Genomic DNA, 9,111 nt, shown 5'->3' with positions numbered 1-9,111 from the left:
TGAATCTTCAGATATTCTTTGGGAACCGGAACCAGGGGAGAATGAAGGGTGAACTGTCCGACTGACCAGAGACAGTCAAGGCACCTTTCCCTTCTTTAAGACGTTGGAACATTGACCCCATGTTATCAGTGAAATTAGCTGATCTGAGACATTGAAAGGATTCTCGTTACTGCACCTCAGGAATTCAAACTTAATATCGGCTTTGGGACAATCAGAATACTTGGTAACAGACAAGACAGAGAAAGACTCGAAGGGAGACAGCACCGGTTGTAGGAGAGCTGGTTCCCGGTGACATGGATGTGTCTGCAGTGGGTGGGATCAGGCTGTTTCCATGTATCCACAATGAATGTCCTGCCCTTCATTTTGGAAGAGTAAAACTGATAGAAAACAATTGTCATTCCTGTAGCAGCAATCTGAAACTTTAACTCGATGACACCATTGTTAGAAGTTGCATCGGTCTCTGTGGCGCAATTGGTTAGCACGTTCGGCTGTTAATCGAAAAGTTGGTGGTTCGAGACCACCCAGGGACGGAACTTCCCCCTTTTTCCAGCATTCATTGTCACTCAGTTCCCGGTTGTTATTGGCTACTTGAGCTGAATGTCAAGACCCCGGAAATGTTGCCGGCTCCACTGTTATCCAGTGAGCTCCCAGGTAAGCGGCTTTTTTTCGAATATTCATTTCAAATATAATGATAAAACATTTAGACCTACCATGCACTGATATCCAACACACTGGAAATTTATGAAGTTATTGGATTCAAACAAACCCATCAATTCTTCTCTCTTCCTCAGCTCCACAGTGAGTGAGACAGGGAAAAGCAGAAAAGCAGCAATATTCCGGCCCCGCACTCTCCAATCACCCGCTGCCAGCAGAAAGCGGCGACTACAGCTTCAATCAGCGGGTTACTGCCCATCCCTGGGACACAAGATACTCCAACCAGGGCCAAACCTCCCAATACACCGAGCACAGGCTCTGGAAAACGCAGGTAGATTATATCCCGATCACTAAACCTCCGAGCAGCATTTACAGAATACCCGCGTGAGTGAGTCACAAATAAAAGTCACACCAACTTTCTAAATCTTTTCATTGTCAAATTCCTTCATTTTATTGAAAAGCTGACTGTTGTGAATCTGAAAATGAGCACCATGGGATTTGTGTTACTGAGTGACTTGTTTTCCACTGATTGTCCTTCAGATTTGCCATTCAATTTGTGTTGGATATTGAAGCGAATCTGTTTTCAAAATGAGGACACAAAGCAGGTAAATATTGAATCCAGAAACAGATCCTGAGGAAAATGGATCACAATATTTGGAAGGAGGTGCAGCTGAGAAGCGGAAGCTGTGAATTATGTTGTTGAGGATTGAGTGGAAAGCATTGGGGCCTTGGTCAATCATTGTGGCTGAGTGGTGAGAACGATACTTTTAAAATCCACTGGGGTTTCCCCAAGAAAGTTCCAAACTTACCGACTGTGCTTCTTATTATTTCTGATTTCAACCAGGTGTCCACAGAACTCTCGGATCAATGGAAGAAAAAACATCCAAAAATTCTCCTGATTTTTGGACTCTAAGGGAATGAAGGGCGTTCGGGATCGGGTGAGAAATTGGTGTTGAGACTGGAGATCCGCCATGATCTTATAAGGTGACGGAGGAAGCTTGTGGGGCCTTATGACGTATTGTTGCTGCTTTGCTTCTGTTCTATTTGAGTAGCAATGCTAGGAAAGGCGATGGGCAGTAATAATGAAGCTTGGTTTCAAATACCACTTCCACTGCTGCTAAAATTGCCCGATTGGTCAAAAAACTGGCAGCTCACAGTTAAAGCAGGTGTGTGCGGTGTTTCACTTTAACAGAAATATTGAGAGACAATAAAATATAAATGGCTGTGGAGAAAAGGCGGGGTTGTTGAATTAGCTGTGAAACTTGTGCAGGACAGATATTCGCCTCCAGCTCTTTCTGCCCGTCCAGGTCAATTAACTGCTTGATGCAAATGCTGTCAGATGGTGTGAACGTAAAACAGAACGTGATCGGTTTACAGATAGCAGCTTACAGAGACACCAGGATCTTCCTGTTTCGCACAAGTACTGATTACAGGAATGTGCACAGTGCCGATTATCCACAATCACACTTCCCTTCCAGTCTTGTCTACGTTGTTCAGCTTTGAAAATGCTCATATTTTCACATTGGATTTCAATGTGGAGAAAGCAGAGCTGTGATAAGCTTATATAGATCAGCAGATGTACTGCAAGAAGTTACATAACAGGCAGATGATAACAATGCTTTTTGGACGCGGTGAGCTCCAGTGAAGGATTGACACCATCAATGTGTCGCTCAATTAGTCTCGGGACAAATCTCATGCTGGAAATGACAAGAAATCTCGCTGAATTTGCTCCGTGTTTTGGTTTCAAACGAGCCGAATACAAGGTAAGAAAGTACATCTCGCTCGAGTGGGTTATAAAATGGAAGAATGACTCGTGCTGTTGGGAAACATAAAATTATAGAAAGTTGCAGCACAGAAAGAGGCCATTCGGCCGGGCGTGCTGCTGTCAAAGAGCAGTAGTGATTGGTTGATCCATCAGGAGTGATATTTATGTCAGTGCAAACAGTAGGCAGCAAAATCTGCCCTTCTCCCACCCATATTTTTCCTGGCGCCACCATCTCTGTGGTCAGTGCTTTGCACCCAGCCCTTTTCTTGTCCTTCTTTCACTCCACTTCTGTCTTTGTTCTAGACTTGTCCAAATATGACATTTCCAACTCTGCTGTGAAACTTCAACTATTACCCCAGTGGTTCTGGTGGAGCTGTTAAATGGTTTCCATCAACAAGTAATTAATACTCATTTTAACAAGAGAAAAAAATCTACATTTCCTGATCGGGAATCGAACCCAGGCTGCTACTGATAAAGTGCCAAACCCTGACCACTAGACCATCGGGAAAGCTATCATCTCAATTTCTCTGCTCCTCTCACCCACTCTAACCTGTCTCTCTCTGAACTTGCTGCACTCCGTTCTCTCAGGTTCAACCCTGACATTGTCATCAAAGCTGCTGACAAGGGTGGTGCTGTTGTTGACTGGCGCACTGATCTCTACCTCGAAGAGGCTGAGCGTCAACTCGCAGACACTTCCTCCTACCTGCCCCTGGACCATGACCCCACCACTGAATATCAAGCCATTGTTTCCAGGACTGGTACTGACCTCATCTCCTCTGGAGATCATCCTTCCACAGCTTCCAACCTCATAGTCTCCCAGCCTTGGACGGCCCGCTTCTACCTTCTGCCCAAAATCCACAAACAGGACTGTCCCGGCAGACCGATCATGTCAGCCTGTTCCTGCCCCACGGAACTCATTTCTTGCTCTCTTGACTCCATTCTCTCTCCCCTTGTCCAGTCCCTCCCCACCTACACCCGTGATTCCTCTGACACCCTACATCATATCATCAATTTCCGGTTCCCTGGCCCCAACCGCCTCCTCTTCACCATGGACGTCCAATCGCTCTACACCTCCATCCCCCAACGGGATGGTCTGAGGGCTCGCTGCTTCTTCCTAAAACAGAGGCCCAAAAAATGCCCATCCACCACTACTCTCCTCCGTCTGGCTGAACTTGTTCTCACACTGAACCATTTCTCCTTAAACTCCTCTCACTTCCTCCAAATAAAAGGTGTGGCTATGGGTACCCGCATGGGCCCAGTTATGCTTGTCTCTTTATGGGGTTTGTGGAATAATCCCTGTTCCAGCCCTACTCCGGCCCCCTCCCACAACTCTTTCTCCGGTACATCGATGATTACTTCGGTGCTGCTTCATGCTCTCGTCTGGACCTGGAAAAAATTATTAATTTTGCTTCCAATCTCCACCCCTCCATCATTTTCACATGGTCCATCTCTGACACTTCCCTTCCCTTCCTTGACCTCTCTGTCTCAATTTCTGGTGATAGACTGTCCACCAATATCCATTACAAGCCTACCGAATCCCACAGCTACCTTGACTACAGCTCCTCACACCCCGCTTCCTGTAAGGACTCCATCCCATTCTCTCAGTTCCTTTGCCTCCGTCGCATCTGTTATGATGATGCCACTTTCAAAAACAGTTCCTCTGACATGTCTTCCTTCTTCCTTAATTGAGGTTTTCCACCCACAGTGGTTGACAGGGCTCTCAACTGTGTCCGGCCCATCTCCCGCACATCCACCCTCACATTTTCCTCTCCCTCCCAGAAACATGATAGGGTCCGCCTTGTCCTCACTTATCACCCCACCAGCCTCTGCATTCAAAGGATCATTCTCCGCCATTTCCGCCAACTCCAGCATGATGCCACCACCAAACACATTTTCCCTTCACCCCCCAGGCAGCATTCCGCAGGGATCATTCCCTCCACGACACCCTGGTCCACTCCTCCATCACCCTCTACACCTCAACACCCTCCCACGGCACCTTCCCATGCAACCGCAGAAGGTACAACACCTGCCCCTTTACTTCCCCTCTCCTCACCGTCCAAGGGCCCAAATACTCCTTTCAAGTGAAGCAGCATTTCACTTGCACTTCCCCCAATTTAGTCTACTGCATGCTTTGCTCCCAATGCGGTTTCCTCTACATTGGAGAGACCAAACGCAGTCTGGGTGACCGCTTTGCGGAACACCTTCAGTCTGTCCGCAAGCATGACCCAGACCTCCCTGTCGCTTGCCATTTCAACACACCACTCTGCTTTCATGTCCACATGTCCGTCCTTGGCCTGCTGCAATGTTCCAGTGAAGCTTAACGCAAACTGGAGGAACAGCACCTCATCTTCCGACGAGGCACTTTACAGCCTTCCGGACTGAATATTGAGTTCAACAACTTTAGATCATGAACTCTCTCCTCCATCCCCACCGCCTTTCCATTTTTCCTTTTTTACCAAAAATTTATATATTTTTTTCTTTTCCCACCTATTTTCATTATTTTTAAATGTATTTCCATCCATTGTTTTATCTCTACCTTTTAGCCTATTTCCATCCCTTCCCCCCCCCCACCCCCACCCCACCCCCACCATGGCTATCTGTACCTTGCTCATCCTGATTTCTACCCTTAATGTCACCTACTAGCACATTTCCTAGCTAAAATCACCACCGTCAACATCTCTTTGTCCTTTTGTCTATGACATCTTTTGGCAATCTCCACCTATCACTGGCCCTCTATCCAGCTCTACCTGTCTTACCCCCAACACCCCCCCACCCCACCCCCCCCCCCCCCCCCCCCCCCCCCCAACCCTTAAACCAGCTTATATTTCACCTCCCTTCTTTTTTTTCCTTAGTTCTGTTGAAGAGTCATTCGGACTCGAAACGTTAACTGTATTCCTCTCCGCAGATGCTGTCAGACCTGCTGAGTTTTTCTAGATATTTTTATATCTGTTTTTGTTAGGGAAGCTGTCAAGTTGCTTTCAGTTTGGTTTATCGACGTTGCTTTTATCCATGTTTCCGATTTAGATGGAACCAATTCTTCAGTCAATGACAACAATGGTTTCTGCGAGCTGGAACATGAAATTGACAGGGAGGTGAAATAGCCCCACAAGCTGCTCATGTGTGACTGTCAATTTCCTAAACCCACCAACCTCATCACAGCGGCTCCTGTGAAACTGACAAGGGAACACACGGCAGACATTCATCACTGAAAGTAACTGACACACATCAAATTCTAAACACTTTCATATCACATCTCTTTCTGCTTCTGTCCCTGCCTCGCCTCCAGCTCCCTCTACCTGTCCAGCTCCCAGGTCAATTAGCTGCTTGAGGCAGGTACAGTCAGTTCATGAACCCAAGCTTTCCCTGGAAAGCAGGGACTGGGAATGTGGGACCCAAGGATTTTAGAAATAGTGAGTTTGCAGGCGACATGGTAAAGATAAACTAGAATCTCATCTTCCTGATTCTCCCAGATATCGATTTATGGAATGTGCATAGTGCCGATTATCCACATTCGCAGACTCCTCCCAGTCTTGTGCACGCTGTTAAGCTTTGAACCCACTCGCAAGAGTAGATTATAAAATGGCACAATGAGCGTGAAAGAAGTAAGCGTGGTGTTGGAAAATATCAAACTATAGAAAGTTATGGTAAAGAAAGAGGCAATTCGGCCCTGTGTACTGTTTTCAAAGAACTTTAAAGAAGGGTCATATGGAAATACATTAACTCTGTTTCTCTTTCCAGACATGCTGAATTTTTCCAGCATTTTCTTTTTTTATTTCAGATCCACAGTATTTTGCTTTTATCTCTGGATTTCTAGACTATGACAATACCACTACGCCACCTCCTGAATGCCAACAAATGAGTAAGAAAATACGGATGTGTTTGGATAGGTTTTTTCCTATTTAAATGATAAATCCTCAGGCGGCAGGATTCGAACTCATGTGTTCATTTTTAACAACAAATGTGAATTATGGAACATTCAATCACACTTAAATGAACACTTTGGATAATGCTTTTACCCGGCTTCAAACCGCTGCTCTGCCACATGTGAAATGACCGTGACCCCCGCTGCCCTGCACAAACCCTGCGCTGTAAAGATCCCAATGGAGCTGTCTGGAATGTTAAGCTGTGACGTCATGCAGCAGCACTTTGGGTCTTTGTTTTGAAGAAATGGAATTCGGCTGTTCTCATTAGGAATGCTGGAGACAGACTGATCAACAATGTCATCATCAAATGGCACAGCGCAGTAAGAAGACCTAAGATGGAAGCAAAATACTGTAGATACTGGAAATCTGAAATAAAAACAGAAAATGCTGGGAAAAACTCATCAGGTCTGGCAACATCTGTGGAGAGAGAAGCTGAGTTAACGTTTCGAGTCCGTATGTCTCTTCTTCAGAGTCCTGCCGACTCGAAGCATTAACTCTGCTTCTCTCTCCACAGGTGTTGTCAGACCTGTTGAGTTTTTCCAGCATTTCCTGTTTTTACTACAACAAGAAGCCCTTCACCCCATCGTATCCGTGCCAGCTATTTTTATAGAGCTAATCAAGTCGTCTCTAATTCCTTCTCTCTTTACTTAAACCTGAGTTTTCCCTCTTTCAGTTATTGTCCATTTCTCGCTTGAAGAAGGAATTTCTGCAGAATCCATGCACAGTTTGCCTTAGTTAACAAAGTTTCCCTGACCCAATGACATGAAGAGTTGCACTAGGATTCCTCATACAGTTTTCGATACAATCATTATTTATGTAACTGATTTCATATCGAATTACAAAATAACTTTATTCTGATCAAGCAGGTCATTATTATTTCTGAGCTGCTGTCTACAATCTAATTCCATTTGCTCTATAAACTGGAGAGCTGGATTCAGGTTCCAGTCTCTGGAGGAGTGGGCCCGACTCCCGCCGCTCCCAAATTTTCAGCTGCTTCCCACTTTCGGGCACATTAGGAATTCCATTTGTGTGAGCAAGAGACAAGTCCAGTTTAATACGGGGAGTGGGGCGGGTTGTGGTCCTTTATCTTGACAGGGTGAACGAGGAGAGACAATGTAAATAGAAATTGGTGTGGAGGAAAGGCGGGTGTGTGGAATTGGTTTAGTTGCTCTTCCTGAGAGCCAGCACAGATACGACAGGCCGAAAGACTGACTTTATAGCCGCCTCTGGTTTAATATGAACATGTTTTACCCAAGCAAGTGCTGTTAGTCGTGGACGAGAGTTGAGGACAATGTTTCTGACATCCATCGGGGTTTCCCCAACGTTGGTTTGCTGACTGCAGTTCTTGTTATTCCCGATTTTAACCAGGTGCCAACAGGATTAGTTATCAGATAAATAGAATCAAACAAAAACTCTCGCGCTTTCTTATTTCCATTCATCTGCAAGGATTTGCGAAATCTGCAGACGGAAATGGAACAAAACTTAGCCGGTTTGGTGACATCCTTTCTTTCTGGGTGTTTGTCTCTCCTTCGGCCTTTGTCACTGTCGATGTACATGTCAGTGTGTGTCCCGCTGTGTGTGTCAATGTGGTTCAGTTCCTCATTTTCACCACGCACACTTAATTCACCTTAGTTTTGTGGCTTCATATTAAAATCGTAGAGAGAAAAGAAAAACAGGTTTAAAAGGTTCAAGAGGAATTTTGTTTCTGCAGTTTTGGGTGGAGACTATTCAGCTACTAAGTGTCTGCACGCTACAAAGAGGAGGGTGATTGAAATTTTCACTGAGCAACATTTAAACAGACAGCCACCGAGTCCTTGTGGTCGAGTGGTTAAGTCAATGGACACATCGAGAGAATGAATGTGTAAATGCAAAAAGTCCAAACTGATATCCCTCGGACATTAGGAATTGTGTTTCTTCTCGAAGTTGTTCCACGTGTGACATTTGCAGCTCTGATGTGAAACTTCAACTCTCACTCCACTGATTCGGGCGGAGTTGTTGTGTGTTTCGGTTTTCAATCAATAAGTAAATCAGAATTTTAACAGTTTGTACCAGATCAATAAACTTTCATCGCCTGGCCGGGAATCGAGTCCACAGTGAAAGGGCCGAATCCTCACCTCTAAATTAAGAGGAAAGCTGTCTATAACCCTTGCAACATGCTTTATCAATGCCGCATTTGTCCTCTTTCAGCTACTTTCACCAGAGATAAGTTTCTGCTACAGAATTTTATCATAAAGGACATCTTCGGGCAATAAGGGGTGAGCTGCAGTGAAGGGTTGGCACCAATAAAGTGTCGTTCAACTGGTCTGGTTCCAAACCCTGTGCTGGAATTAAAGAAAAACTTTGAGTTTGCTCAGTGCCTTGACTTCAAAAGCGAGGATGTAAGAAAGTACGTTCCCATAGAATGTAATAAAATGTCGGAATGACTGGGAAATGATGCTGGAAGACATCAAATTATAGACAGTTACAGCAAAGAAAGAGGCCATTCGGCCTGGCGCGCTGCTTTCAAAGAGCAGTTGTGATTGATTGGTCAGGAGTGATATTTGTGTCAGTGCAAACAGTCGGCAGTAAAATCATTACCACATTACCACGGCAGACATTCGTCAGTGAAAGCAACTGACACACATCAAATTCTGCCGTTTTCATGTCGCATCTTTTAATTCTCTGTTCACCATCTCAGACATTTCCAGGTCGATCAAATATCATCCATGCAGAACTTTGTCCTGTTCCTCGTTCCACTAAGAGGTTTGCTGTCGGTAAGACGCAGCAAGT

The 9,111-nt window shown here is 45.2% G+C and overlaps 1 non-coding gene across 1 annotated transcript; it reads left to right on the top strand.

Moving 5' to 3' along the window:
- Positions 1–456: 456 nt before the first annotated feature.
- trnan-guu (transfer RNA asparagine (anticodon GUU)) lies at positions 457–530 on the top strand. The gene has a single exon. It is a non-coding gene; the product is annotated as a tRNA-Asn (tRNA).
- Positions 531–9,111: the final 8,581 nt, after the last annotated feature.

This window comes from Cetorhinus maximus, unplaced genomic scaffold, assembly GCF_964194155.1.
Source record: "Cetorhinus maximus unplaced genomic scaffold, sCetMax3.hap1.1 HAP1_SCAFFOLD_330, whole genome shotgun sequence".
In the NCBI taxonomy this organism is placed as follows: domain Eukaryota; kingdom Metazoa; phylum Chordata; class Chondrichthyes; order Lamniformes; family Cetorhinidae; genus Cetorhinus; species Cetorhinus maximus.
The sequence above is the reverse complement of the archived record's forward strand: the minus strand, read 5'-3'. Positions and strand labels throughout refer to the sequence as shown.